Below are 14,606 nucleotides of genomic sequence, written 5' to 3'. Positions count from 1 at the left end.
TTATGTCTCTGATTTTGTTTTTCATTCCTATGCTCTTGGTTAGTGACAAAGACTGTTTTTTACATAAAAGGGAGATGGTTGAAAGGTAGGTTTGTCTGCATTTCCTCCATAAGTATTTTAATTATTGAAATACAGACATTCTTACTTCTGGAAAGATTACAGGATTCAAAGCTTCCAAAGTTTTCTCCCGGAAGTCAGCTGTTCTAACCAAAGAGGAGCAAAAATTGTGAGAAGACTCATCATCATTGTAGTGATAGCTGGGTTCAGGAGCAGCTGTAATGTGATTAGGCAGCAATTCTGGTGCTCAAAGCAGAAGGTCTGTTGCAAACCTCCCATGAATCCACTGGGAACTGGGGGTTCTTTTTGCCGTCTTCAATAAGCCTTCCTGGATTTGCACATAGGTTTATGACAGAGGTTGAAAATATAAGTAGTGCTGACTTTATTGTGTCTATGCAAATAATGTTAAAATCCAAGGCTAAAATTGCATGGCTCAGATTTTCTCTTTTTTTGGTCTCAAAGGACAACAAAATGTAGCTGTTTCTCATACTGACTTTTTTTCCTAGTAACAAAACAATAACAACTACCCATGTTAAGAAACTTGAACTCACACATTTGAAAAATTAGACATAACAGAGAGAAAATAAACGTCTTTGTAATAAAACAAGGGATGCCAAGTCTCAAAGACTGGATGAGGTCCGTAGGATAGTTTCTACCCATCGAAAATGACATTTTCTAAAGCTGAAGATATTCGAGTAGGCCTGGGCTTTATCCATTCAAGGCATGTTGTGGCTGTACAGTAATGGCCCAATAGTAAGTCTGAGAGTCAGGTTTTATAAACTGACTGCTATAAATCTACAGTGTTTATCAGTGGTTCTCAACCTTTCTAATGCCGCAACCCTTTAATACAGTTTCTCATGTTGTGGTGACCCCTAAGCATAAAATTATTTTCGTTGCTACTTCATAACTGTAATTTTGCTACTGTTAAGAATTGTAATGTAAATATCTGTGTTTTCTGATGGTCTTAGGCTCTACAGCAGCGGTTCTCGACCCACAGGTTGAGAACCGCTAGCAGGGTCGCCTAAGACCATTGGAAAACACAGATATTTACATTACAATTCATAACAGTAGCAAAATTACAGTTATGAACTAGCAACGAAAATAATTTTATGGTTGGGGGTCACCACAACATGAGGAACTGTATTAAAGGGTCGCAGCATTAGAAAAGTTGAGAACCACTGGTTTAGATAATAAAAGATATTCCACTTATTTTATACTAGAGGCCCGGTGCATGAAATCGTGCACTCAGGGTTGTCCCTCAGGCCAGCCTGCACCCTCTCCAATCTGGGACCCCTCGGGGGATGTCCAACTGCCAATTTAGGCCAAGGATCAAAACCGGCAGTTGGACATCCCTCTCACAATCCGGGACTGCTGGCTCTCAACCACTCGCCTGCCTGCCAGCCTGATCACCCCCTAACCACTCCCCAGCCAGCCTGATTGACACCTAACTGCTCTTCTGCCAGCCTGATGACCCCCAACTGCCTTCCCCTGTTGTCCTGATCATCCCCAACTGCCCTCCCCTGCTGGCCTGGTCACCCCTAACTGCCCTCCCCTGCCAGCCAGGTTGCCCCTAACTGCCCTCCCCTGCTAGCCTGATCACCCACAACTTCCCTTTCCTGCGGCAACCCGCCTCCTCCGCCAAGACCCACCTCCTCTGCACAAGGCGGCGGAGATGCTGAGAGTGGCCTCCTCTGTGCCTCACAGAGTCACGGGACCCCCAGTCCTCACCATGTGGAGCGGCCGCTGGGCCCCGCCTCTGCTGTGCATGCGGCCATCTTGTGGCAGCCATCTTGTGATGACATTGCACGAGGGTGTGCCACCACCTAGGCTTTTATTATATAGGATAATTGACATATAACATTGTGTACATTTAAGGTGAATACTATTAAAATGTAGATTTGAGCCCTAGCCGGTTTGGCTCATTAGATAGAGCGTTGGTCTATGGACTGAAAGGTCCTGGGTTTGATTCTGGTCAAGGGCACATGCGTGGGTTGTGGGCTTGATCTCCAGGAGCGGGTGTGCAGGAGGCAGCCAATCAATGATTCTCTCTCATTATTGATGTTTCTGTGTCTCCCTCTCTTTCCTCTTCAAAATCAATAAAAAATATTGATAAAAATATATAAAAAAATAAAATAAAATGTACATTTGAGTCTTGCATGATACAGAATGATTAGCTCTTTTGTAAAAGATGGTGCTGGAGTTCTCCTTGATGATTGTGTGAACAATCTGATTTAATACATGTTTCATCATATTTATGATTTGGAAGAAAACGTAAACATTGTTCAACAAATGTACAGTTTGGAAGGGCTTTTCAGATGCTGCTTCTCAACTGTGGGAGAAGACTGGGAAGCCATTCTCTGAGGTTCCAGTTTGGTTTACTGGGTTCATTCCTTTTAAGCACTTGTCCTCATTTTCATCTAACATGTATTCTGGTCACCATGATCAATTTGGGACTCAAAGGTTTATTTTGTGAAAGGTCTTGTGACTGTATTAGCTCTCCTGAAAGTACTTAGAGGTGATTATCTGCAGTTTTCATCCAGAATTCTAGTGCAGCACAATTACCATTTCCTTGACTAGCTTTGGCATGGACTATATAGAATCTATGTCCTAGTAATCTTTTTTTTTTTTTATCCTCAACCGAGGATATTTTTTCCAATGATTTTTTTTTTTTTTCAGAGTGCGAGTGGAAAGGAAAGAAAGAGACAGAGAGAAACACTGATGTAAGAAAGACACTTCAATTAGTTGCTTCCCACGTGCTCTGACCAGAATCTGGGAGCCTGCAGCAGAAGTACATGCCCTTGACCAGAATTGAACCTGGGACTCTTCAGTCTGCCAGCCAACATTCTAGTCACTAATTGGCTAGGGCTGTCCTTGTAATCTTTTTATTATTATTATTATTATTTTTTATTTTTTCCTTTATTTATTTATTTTATTTTATTTTATTTTTATTTTATTTTTTGTCCTTGTAATCTTAAGTCACGTAATGTCACTGCTTTAGCAAATTTGTTATCTTATTATTTTAAATCTGCATTATTTTAAATAAAGTAAATACTTCCATATTTAGGAATCACTTATTTTCTGATACTTAGATTTGTGGTAATGCTGGGTACCAAGAAGTCTTAGAAAGCTTAGAATCCCACAGAGACTAAATCCTATTAGTGGTTGTAGTTGTGGAAATAAGCATGCTTAAGAACAGTGACATAGATATTCAATGAATTACTGAAGGCCATTTGTAACACAGCACAAAAACTGATGGATTTTTGCCTGAAATTGTTGTGGAGAGGTTAAAATGCATATCCTATATAATAAAACCCTAATATGCAAATTGACCAAACAGCAAACGACCAGTTGCTATGACCCGCACTGACCATCAGGGGGCAGAAGCTTAATGCATGAGCTGCCCCCTGGTAGTCAGTGCACTCCCACAGGGGGAGCTCCACTCAGCCAAAAGCCAGGCTCACAGCTGGTGAGTACAGCGGCTGTGGAGGGAACCTCTCCCACCTCCACGGCAGCACTAAGGACTATATATAGATATATATATATATATATCTATATATATATATACACACATATATATATAGACAACCTAAGCATATTATATGATTCAAATAAAAATATTGTCTTTTATTAATCCTGCATCTTTTATACTGAACTGCTTTTTTTACATGATTACTATGTTATCCAACTTATAAGAAATGTGGTCATTCCTAATAGTTATGGAAATGGAGGCAGATATTTTGTATTTGTATATAATTTTTGTTACAATACTACATGAGTTTTCTATAATGCCAATAATTTCTAAAGACAGTTTGAGTTTTCTCTACTTGTAAATATTCTTTTAAATGTTATTGATGTTATGATTATGTACAAGATCTCCTTTTATAAAAATTCAAATTAATAATATATGAGGCAGGCATATAATTCAGCTATTGCATTAGATTTTAAGAGATTTTAATGCAAACATTATTTCAATTTTTAGACACTTTCAGTTTAGAGAATTCACTGTTGTCATGGCTGGAAAAGCAAGGGAATTCAGAAATGTGTCTTAAGGAAAAGTATAACAGGCAATATATAACTTAATAAATTCAACTCAGATGTCAACCAAATCCAAAGTTTAAACATAGTCAACTTGTCTTGAAAGTTGATATTTATTCAACATATAGAAGAAAGAAACATGGTGATAATATACTTTAAACAAAGTTTAATGGGTTTTAGTCATCAATCATAATGAATAAAATGAAAACATTTCCACAGAGTAGCTTATATTATTTGTAGGCTAAAGAGCCCACCAAGCACACTTCATATTGCCCTCGCTGGTTTGGCTCAGTGGATAGAGCATCGGCCTACATCCAAACCCTGAAAGGTCCTGGGTTTGATTCCAGTCGAGGGCACATGCCCTGGTTGTGGGCTCGATCCCCAGTAGGGGGCATGGAGGAAGCAGCCAATCAATAATTCTCTCTCATCATTGATGTTTCTATCTCTCCCTCTCTCTTTCTCTCTGAATTCAATAAGAATATATTAAACACACACACATTTAGGGCAGTAACTGCTGAAATTCTAATAAAATGAAAACAGTTTCAGAGTGCTGAACAACATTTGCACTGTGGGTGAGTATGTTATTCAAGAGTAGTCACCATTGCAACTCAAGGACCAATACTGCATTAGAGGGATTTTCTCCCGAAAGGACTTTTGTTTGATGCACTGTGCATATTCTGGTTCACAAGTTTGATGGCAATGTTCTCACAAAGAAAAGCAACATTGAACAAGAACTGCTGGGAAAGATAAATGGCACCTCCCCCCCCCCACCCCATAATAATTTATTATTTCCTTATGCAATGTGTTCCTGAATAGATAAATACTGGAAAAGAGAAGATAATATTTAGCAACAATTTTTGTAGTCTTTTAATAGAGTAACTGTATCCAATATATTTTAATTTTAAGGCGTTGACCATTTCAGTACAATATTATTGATTTAATTGAGTGCCTATTTTAGTATACTAATTATTATTTGTATCTCTAAATAGATATGTAGAAACTTCAGCCATTTAAAAAAATTAAACATACTTTAGATTATTGTTTTTACTTAAAAACATAAATGTGAATGATTTATAACAAATTAACACTTAAAATTATTAACTATAGCTGTACAGACATTTTCTTGGGTTGTCATTGTTAATCAGTTATACTTAATAGAACCTCTTCTATATCTTACAGAAAACTTTGATATGCTAGAATTACAGGGCTAAAAGTGCCGTCTGCGTGAAGTTTTCCTTATGATGGATGACATTAAAACTGGATTAAAGACAAATTAGGGTGCCAATAACATGCTATTTGCAATCATGCTGAAAGATGGGCACAGCACTTCTGAATCACAGTGAGTGCCATTTGTTCTAGCAATGGTAAATGCTCCACTCGAAAAGTCTGAAGAAGACAGCGAGGGACAGATGCTAGAATCCCTATGTGCCCGCCAAGATTTGCATTAGCATATGATGTTGAAAGCTTTCTCAGACGTCTCCTACCTAAGCACAGCACATTTGCAACAGAGTGTTGATAGACCCAGGCCCGAAAATCCCTTTGGAAGCTCCGCGAGTGTCTCGCTCCAGACAGCTAATGAATTACAGAATGAGATCTGAGTCCAGCATTTTAAGCTTCTACTTTTGAAAATGTCTTATTAATCATTTTTTAGACTTCCACCATTTCATCACTGTCAGAAACAAGCCATATTACAATTAAGTGAAAAGCCAGAATCATCAAAAGGATATAAAATTCATCCAACTCGCAAATGAAAAAGACTTGATGTCAACACAGCATGATTAACTGAACCTTTAAGAAACCTTGAAAAAGATGTGGGTAAAGTATCTGCCAAACGGTGGTTTTAAACCATAATAAGAACAAATATAAATCAGGAATTCTTATAAATGGAGATCCCCAGGTCCAACTCCAAAGATTCTGTTTTGTCCTGAGACCTAGGCTCTGCCAGCTTAATACTTGCCCCAATTCTGATGCAGTTGGCCAGGGCAACAGAGCTTGAGGAATGCTTTGTGAGTCGTCTATTTCAGTTAAACATTCTGTTTATATAAAACTGTCTATACTGAAACCCTGAGATAATGCTTATCCCTCCATTTACCACTTTTATGGTACCCATTGCTACCTGTCTTATTCAAGATTTCTGAAAGCAAGATTGCTTTTCTGCATAAAACTCCTGATAATTGACATGGGCAATAAAAGTTGATAAAAATGTATGATATTTGGAAAGGGGACATTTTTGTTTCACATAGAACATAGTAGAGAAGGGGCCATTCAAGAGTAGGCATGTGAATTTAAGAGCTATGACTTATAGAGATCTCTGACCATTGGCCTTTATGAGAACTTGTAGGAGGAAAGCATAGAAGAGTAGAAAACCCAGTCCTTCAAAAGTATAAGTTCTACCAAAGAAGGAAGAAATAGAAGAAAAAAAAAGTTATAATAAATAGCCATTGGAAGAGTAGGAAAATATGGTGTTAAAACAAATCTTTTGTTTTGTTTTAAAGGTAGCTGTTCTGGGATATACAAAGAGAAAATCTCTTATAGTCAGTAAAACGGGTGTTTTCTATTAGATATAAAATTTAAAAATTATAATACTCCTGTAAGCAAACGTGATAATCCTTTCAAAGAATAGTTGCTACCTATTCCCTCTGAGCAATGCATTATTAAAACACGAGACCCAGTGCATGAAACTCGTGCACGGGTACTGTCCCTAGTGGCTGCCAACTGCCTCCCGGGGCCTTCCTTCGTTCTGCACTGCCCCCTGGTGGTCAGTGCATGTCATAGTGAGCAATCTAACTCCTGGTCAGTTGAGTCTGGAGGGAACACTTTGCTTTTATATATATATAGTAGATCCATTATGGAATAAATCTGTAGAGATGCATTTGACTGGAGCTGAAAAGCTTCACTAAATTTAAATTAAAAAAAAAGATAACACAATATAGTTAATTAAGAGAAATTTTACAAGGAAAGTTTTGTATAATTGCATACTGATAAAGTAATAACACCATTATTTATTTTTTAAATTACAATATATTGCACCACCTCTAGATGTTTGAAAATTAAACCTAATTTTTTTTTTAATTTCTTTATTGATTAAGGTGTCACATATTTGTCCTCATCCCCCCATTCCCATCCCACCCCTCTCCCCACGCATACCCCAATCCCCTGTTGAACTTAACCGTTGGATAGGCTTATATGCATGCATACAGGTCCTTTGGTTGAACTCTCCCCCTCCCCCCACCCTCCCCCTACCCTCCCCTATCCTCCCTCTGAGGCCCGATAGTCCGATCGATGCCTCCTTGCTTCTGGTTCTGTTCTTGTTCCTCAGTCTATGTTGTTCATCATTTCCCCTAGATGAGCGAGATCATATGTCACTAGATATATACTAATAAGAACTGAATGTGAGACGAGCAATAATAGTTATGCTGACAGGCAAATGAATCAATCTGTAGCGAGCTTCCCCCTGGACCAACAGTTCTTTTGAGACCCAATTTCAATGTCCAGTAGTTCCTTATGTGTACATGTCAGCACTGACCCCTCAGCTCTGGATGGTGGACAAATGGTGGTAATGGAGGTCCGACTCCCTCTGGTTTGGTCTCGGCCGAACCCAGGGGTACGGCGTCACCCAGACTAAGGGGCACGTGGCCTCACCCCTACCCAAGGGGCGCGTGGTCTCACCCGGGCCTGGGACCCAGCCTCACCCGGATGGATCCAGGGGCACACGGCCTCACCCGGACCCAGGATCTGGCTTCACCCGTACCCAGGGACGCTTGGCCTCTCCCAGACCCAGGGGCACGTGGCCTCACCCGGGCCTAGGTGCACGAGGCCTCATCCGGCTCCAGGGACACATGGTCGCACCCGGACCCAGGGACGCTTGGCCTCTCCCAGACCCAGGGCCACTTGGGCTCACCCGGGCCTAGGTGCACGAGGCCTCATCCGGATCCAGGGACACATGGTCTCACCCGGACCCAGGGACGCTTGGCCTCTCCCAGACCCAGGGCCACTTGGGCTCACCCGGGCCTAGGTGCACGCGGCCTCACCCGGATCCAGGGACACATGGTCTCACCCGGACCCAGGGATGCTTGGCCTCTCCCAGACCCAGGGCCACTTGGGCTCACCCGGGCCTAGGTGCACGAGGCCTCACCCGGATCCAGGGACACATGGTCTCACCCGGACCGAGGGACGCTTGGCCTCTCCCAGACCCAGGGCCACTTGGGCTCACCCGGGCCTAGGTGCACGAGGCCTCATCCGGCTCCAGGGACACATGGTCGCACCCAGACCCAGGGACGCTTGGCCTCTCCCAGACCCAGGGCCACTTGGGCTCACCCGGGCCTAGGTGCACGCGGCCTCACGCGGATCCAGGGACACATGGTCTCACCCGGACCCAGGGATGCTTGGCCTCTCCCAGACCCAGGGCCACTTGGGCTCACCCGGGCCTAGGTGCACGAGGCCTCACCCGGATCCAGGGACACATGGTCGCACCCGGACCCAGGGACGCTTGGCCTCACCCAGACCCAGGGCCACTTGGGCTCACCCGGGCCTAGGTGCACGAGGCCTCATCCGGATCCAAGGACACATGGTCGCACCCGGACCCAGGGACGCTTGGCCTCTCCCAGACCCAGGGCCACTTGGGCTCACCCGGGCCTAGGTGCACGCGGCCTCACCCGGATCCAGGGACACATGGTCTCACCCGGACCCAGGGATGCTTGGCTTCTCCCAGACCCAGGGCCACTTGGGCTCACCCGGGCCTAGGTGAACGAGGCCTCACCCCGATCCAGGGACACATGGTCTCACCCGGACCGAGGGACGCTTGGCCTCTCCCAGACCCAGGGCCACTTGGGCTCACCCGGGCCTAGGTGCACGAGGCCTCACCCGGATCCTGGGACACATGGTCTCACCCGGACCCCGGGACGCTTGGCCTCTCCCAGACCCAGGGCCACTTGGGCTCACCCGGGCCTGGGTGCACGAGGCCTCACCCGGATCCAGGGACACATGGTTTCACCCGGATCCAGGGACGCTTGGCCTCTCCCAGACCCAGGGCCACTTGGGCTCACCCGGGCCTAGGTGCACGAGGCCTCACCCGGATCCTGGGACACATGGTCTCACCCGGACCCAGGGACGCTTGGCCTCTCCCAGACCCAGGGCCACTTGGGCTCACCCGGGCCTAGGTGCACGAGGTCTCATCCGGATCCAGGGACGCATGGTCTCCCCCGGACCCAGGGACGCTTGGCCTCTCCCAGACCCAGGGCCACTTGGCCTCACCCGGGCCTAGGTGCACGAGGCCTCACCCGGATCCAGGGACACATGGTCTCACCCGGATCCAGGGACGCTTGGCCTCTCCCAGACCCAGGGCCACTTGGGCTCACCCGGGCCTAGGTGCACGAGGCCTCACCCGGATCCTGGGACACATGGTCTCACCCGGACCCAGGGACGCTTGGCCTCTCCCAGACCCAGGGCCACTTGGGCTCACCCGGGCCTAGGTGCACGAGGTCTCATCCGGATCCAGGGACGCATGGTCTCCCCCGGACCCAGGGACGCTTGGCCTCTCCCCGACCCAGGGCCACTTGGCCTCACCCGGGCCTAGGTGCACGAGGCCTCACCCGGATCCAGGGACGCATGGTCTCCCCCGGACCCAGGGACGCTTGGCCTCTCCCAGACCCAGGGGCACGTGGCCTCACCCGGGCCTAGGTGCACGAGGCCTCACCCGGATCCAGGGACACATGGTCTCACCCGGACCCAGGGACTCTTGGCCTCTCCCAGACCCAGGGGCACGTGGCCTCACCCGGGCCTAGGTGCACGAGGCCTCACCCGGCTCCAGGGACACATGGTCGCACCCGGACCCAGGGACGCTTGGCCTCTTCCAGACCCAGGGCCAGTTGGGCTCACCCGGGCCTAGGTGCACGAGGTCTCATCCGGATCCAGGGACGCATGGTCTCCCCCGGACCCAGGGACGCTTGGCCTCTCCCAGACCCAGGGGCACGTGGCCTCACCCGGGCCTAGGTGCACGAGGCCTCACCCGGATCCAGGGACACATGGTCTCACCCGGACCCAGGGACTCTTGGCCTCTCCCAGACCCAGGGGCACGTGGCCTCATCCGGGCCTAGGTGCACGAGGCCTCATCCGGCTCCAGGGACACATGGTCGCACCCGGACCCAGGGACGCTTGGCCTCTCCCAGACCCAGGGCCACTTGGGCTCACCCGGGTCTAGGTGCACGCGTCCTCACCCGGATCCAGGGACACATGGTCTCACCCGGACCCAGGGACGCTTGGCCTCTCAGACCCCGGGGCACGTGACCTCACCCATGCCTAGGTGCACGAGGTCTCACCCGGATCCAGGGACACACGGTCTCACCCGGACCCAGGGACGCCTGGCCTCCCCCAGACCCAGGGGCACGCGGCCCCACCCGGGCCTAGGTGCACGAGGCCCCACCCGGATCCAGGGACACATGGTCTCGCCCGGACCTAGGGGTGCGTGGCCTCTCTCAGACCCAGGGGCACGTGGCCTCACCTGGACCTAGGTGCACGAAGCCACCCGGACCCAGGGGCGCGTTACCTCTCTCAGACCCCTGGTCGCGTGGTCTCACCCGGATCCAGGGGCTCACGGCCTCACCCGTACTCGGGACCCAGCCTTACCTGGATCCAGGGGCCCACGGCCTCACCCGGACCCAGGGTTCAGATTCGCCCGGACCCAGGGGCACATGGCCTCACCCGAACCCGGAATCCAGCTTCACCTGGACCCAGGGGCGCGTGGCCTCACCCAAACCCAGGGGCGTGAGGCCTCACCTAGACCCAGAGGCGTGTGACCACATCTGAGCCCAGAGGCTCGCAGGCTCGCCTGGACTCGGGTCTCAGCGGGGTTTCGTCTTCTTGATCCCAATTCCTGTTGGTCAATTCCCTCTCAGCAATTCCTTCGGTCATTTTCTCAGAGCTCCAGGGTGGCTGCCGCAGAACTCATTGGGCGGCGGGCTCGGCAAGGCTCCGGTGTGCCCGGTGCCCGGCGGTGGGCTGGTCCGGTGTCGCTGCGTCGGCCCTTGGGTCTGCAACGGTGGCCAGTCGCTGAGCGTGCGCACCTGGCCACTTCGGGGCATTGAGATTCTTGAAGGACTCGGAGGTCAGCAAGCACGGAGTCTCCCACCCCATGTCTCCCAGGGGCTCGTCTGTCCGTGCTCGGCAGCGAGTGGAGCCGTCCCCTCAGCCGGAGACCGCCGGGGGAACTGCGCCGAGCACGTTCCTGGCCACCATTGTGTCGCCTGAGCCATAGTTCTTAAAGTGTGGACTTTGGGTCACTGGCATCAGCATCATCCTGCGTACCCCTCTCTTTTATTCTAGTTGTAGAGCATCTGCTCAGCCAGCCCCCCGGTCTTTCTGGCTGGTGTCTGCTCTGCTCTCCCGTCGTAGTCTCAATATTGTTGTGGTAGGCAACGATCAGGCTGCCGCCCAAATTAAACCTAATTTACTTGCACACAGACACAGCAGTTTTAGGTAAAAATTAAAATCATAAATGTTTCTAATATATTAAGAGAATAAGTCCAAGTTTATTACAGTAAACACATCATGATGCAAATATTATAAAAAACATATATGTATGTGTCTTGAGTATTCACAGTCACATGAACACATGCAGAGTTTTATTTCTCTTTAAATTGCCTTTCTTGTTACAACCCCAAAACCCAGATTTTAAAAGTTCATGTTTTAGTTCTCTGCTTTCCTGCTTTTTCCTTTTGCTAATGATGTGCACTTTTTCTACTTTCCAATTCCCTTCAGAGTCCAGCTATCTAATGTACAAATATGGTTAGTGGTAGTAAATGCAACCAATTGTTCTCTGTTAATTCATTAGCCAGATAATGTGCTACCTCTCCAAGGAAATGCAATGCCTAACTCTCTATATACATCGCCTATAAAAAGCACACTGGGGAAAGCACTAATGCTGGAAATTTAAAAAGATCCAACTGGGAGTTAATTTATTCAAGGGAGACTTCTTAGAGTCCTTTAAATCACATTAATAGAGTGACTGCCTGCTCTGTGAATGCATAAATCAGTCCCAGGTGCTACAAGTTCCTCAAAAAAAAAAAAAAATGGGAATATGTTCAGTTTGATTTTTTTTCTACGAATGACAGCAAAAAAATGCTTTTTGTTATTATTGGTGGTAATATTTTTCACTATCAAGGTTTTAATAAATAGTATTAGACTTGGAATTTTAATAATATGGTAGATTTGTAGAGTCCTTTTTTATAATCATGTGATGATCTATGCATAGTGGCTAAATAGGGAAAGGAAAATAATCATATTTAATTGAATTGTGATTAAATTTTAATTAAATGGTTACCTAACCTATAACCATTCTTATGTTGTAAGACTTGGCTATATTATTTATTATTTGAAAAGAATGGGTGAATACAAGGAAGATGCTTATATTAATAGTCTTATTTTACTGTAGGTATTTTCTAATTGCTGTATGTCCTCTACTCTCAAAACTTCAATCACATCTCTATGCCAATGTTCTCTCATCTGAGTTCAAGGCATTGTTTTTCCAAATTGTACCTGAATAATTCACTTATACTGCTCACCAGAAAATTATATACAACAGGTACAAAATGTATAACAGCATGCTTTTTTTAAAAAAAGCTTTATTTAGCATACCAAAAACATAGAAACACAAGAAAAATGTTACCTAGTATAAATATAAAAATAGTGTTTTTAATGTAAACCAAGTATTTAAAAATGTGAAATATTTTAACAAAATACATGCTATTTACACAGGACCTTCTTAAAAAGCAGCCTCCACAGTTATCGTTTGAGATCATCATGATGAGGTCATAATAAACAATGAATCAAACACATCACCAGCATTTGTATTGGTCAATGGGAAAAACAAACTTAATTTACTTTAAACAGATACAATTTATTGTGACATACAAAGCAGGAAGGCAGAAAGTGCCAGTTCTAGGATTCCAGACACAGCCCCTGCCTGTGGAGGGAGGGAAGCCATTCCAATGGAGACCTACCAATTAGCCCATTCTTTCATTTAAATGCAAACTGGTTGTTGATTCAATTTAATTGCTGCTTAAGAAAGGTACGAAATAGATCTGCAAAAACAAACCTTCAGTAGAAATGATCAAAGTGCAGTGATCAAATATCACAGTACATATCCGTCTACCCCTCCTCTGTCTGCTGCTTCAAGGAAATGTTTAACCAATTTAAAGGATTCGCAAAGAAATTGCAGACAAGCTACAACATTGAATGCGTCAACCGGACCATTATTCAGAATGTCAATTCATCAGGATTCTAGAGGACAGAAGTCACAAAACGTAGTATCAACACTCAAATCATTTCTGGGCAACTGTGGGGGAAAGGTCCCAATTGATACCATGGTGAATTTTGATGATAGTAGAGAGAATTATTGCCAGACCTAGGTCAACAGGAGCCCAAATCACAAACTCAAAAGAAAGACAAACAAACTTGTCAGACCCAATCACTTTGTCCAGTGATGACGATGATGACACGACAGGACGAATGAAAAAGAGAGCGTTTCTCCTCAACCTGGTGATTCAGCATATTCTTCCCTGGCACCATCCACTGGAAAAGTAGAAGCAGCACTAAATGAAAATACCTGTAGCGTGGAGCATGAACTTAGAAGCATTCCAGCAGAGTCAGAGTTAAATACAGTTCCATTGTCAAGAAAGGCAAGAATGAAAGATTGGTTTGGTAATTCTATTATCAACACACCTCTAAAAGGTCACAAAGTGATTTCTCAAGAAACTTCAGTGGATCTTATATCTTCAAGCTGCCAAAGTTCCTTTGACAGTATCATTTTTAAACTGAGGACATATACCAGTAGGGACACTCTTGTGGCTATTAATAGAGTCTATACCTTTTTGTTTAGATTTTACCTAGATACAGCTAGAAGAACCAGAAAATGATCCTGTAGGGATTACTTTAAATTCCTCTGATCTAACTAAATATGAAAGGTGCAATAGCCGAAAATTACCAGTAGTGTTTCTTCAAAGGAAGTGAGTAGTTTATCAAAAGCGAAGCGTGCAACTGCAAATGAATATGGAGGACAAAGTTTGGAATAATTGTAAAGGAACAAATAAGTCAGCAAATTTGGAGGAACAGTATATAATTTTAATTTTTCAAAATGGCCTTGATCCTCAAGCAAATAAGATTAAAAGTATCATTACTGAAATTGATGTAAAGAATAATGTCTTTTTTTTTTTTAATTCCCTTTGAAGCATTGCACGTGTGACTCAGAGGTTGAGAGTCCACCTGTGAACCGGAAGGTCACAGTTTGATTACCAAACTGGGCACATGCCTGGGTTGCTGGGCTCGATCCCCCGTAGGGGGAGTGCATGAGGCAGTCAGTAGTCAGTCAATGATTCTCTCTCATCTCTCTCTCTTTCTCTCTCTCTCTCTCTCTCTCACTCTCCCTTCCTCTCTGAAATCAATAAAAATATATATTTTAAAAAGTAGTCTAAAATCATCTCTGTTATAAGTGAATATATTGCAAATACTATTCTTTAGGT

At 45.5% G+C, this 14,606-nt stretch overlaps 1 pseudogene; it reads left to right on the top strand.

The window, feature by feature from the left end:
- The first annotated feature begins 722 nt into the window (after positions 1-722).
- Positions 723-14,329, top strand: LOC114230182 (sentrin-specific protease 6-like; annotated as a pseudogene).
- Positions 14,330-14,606: the final 277 nt, after the last annotated feature.

Source organism: Eptesicus fuscus, chromosome 4 (genome assembly GCF_027574615.1).
Source record: "Eptesicus fuscus isolate TK198812 chromosome 4, DD_ASM_mEF_20220401, whole genome shotgun sequence".
Taxonomy (NCBI): Eukaryota; Metazoa; Chordata; class Mammalia; order Chiroptera; family Vespertilionidae; genus Eptesicus; species Eptesicus fuscus.
The sequence above is the reverse complement of the archived record's forward strand: the minus strand, read 5'-3'. Positions and strand labels throughout refer to the sequence as shown.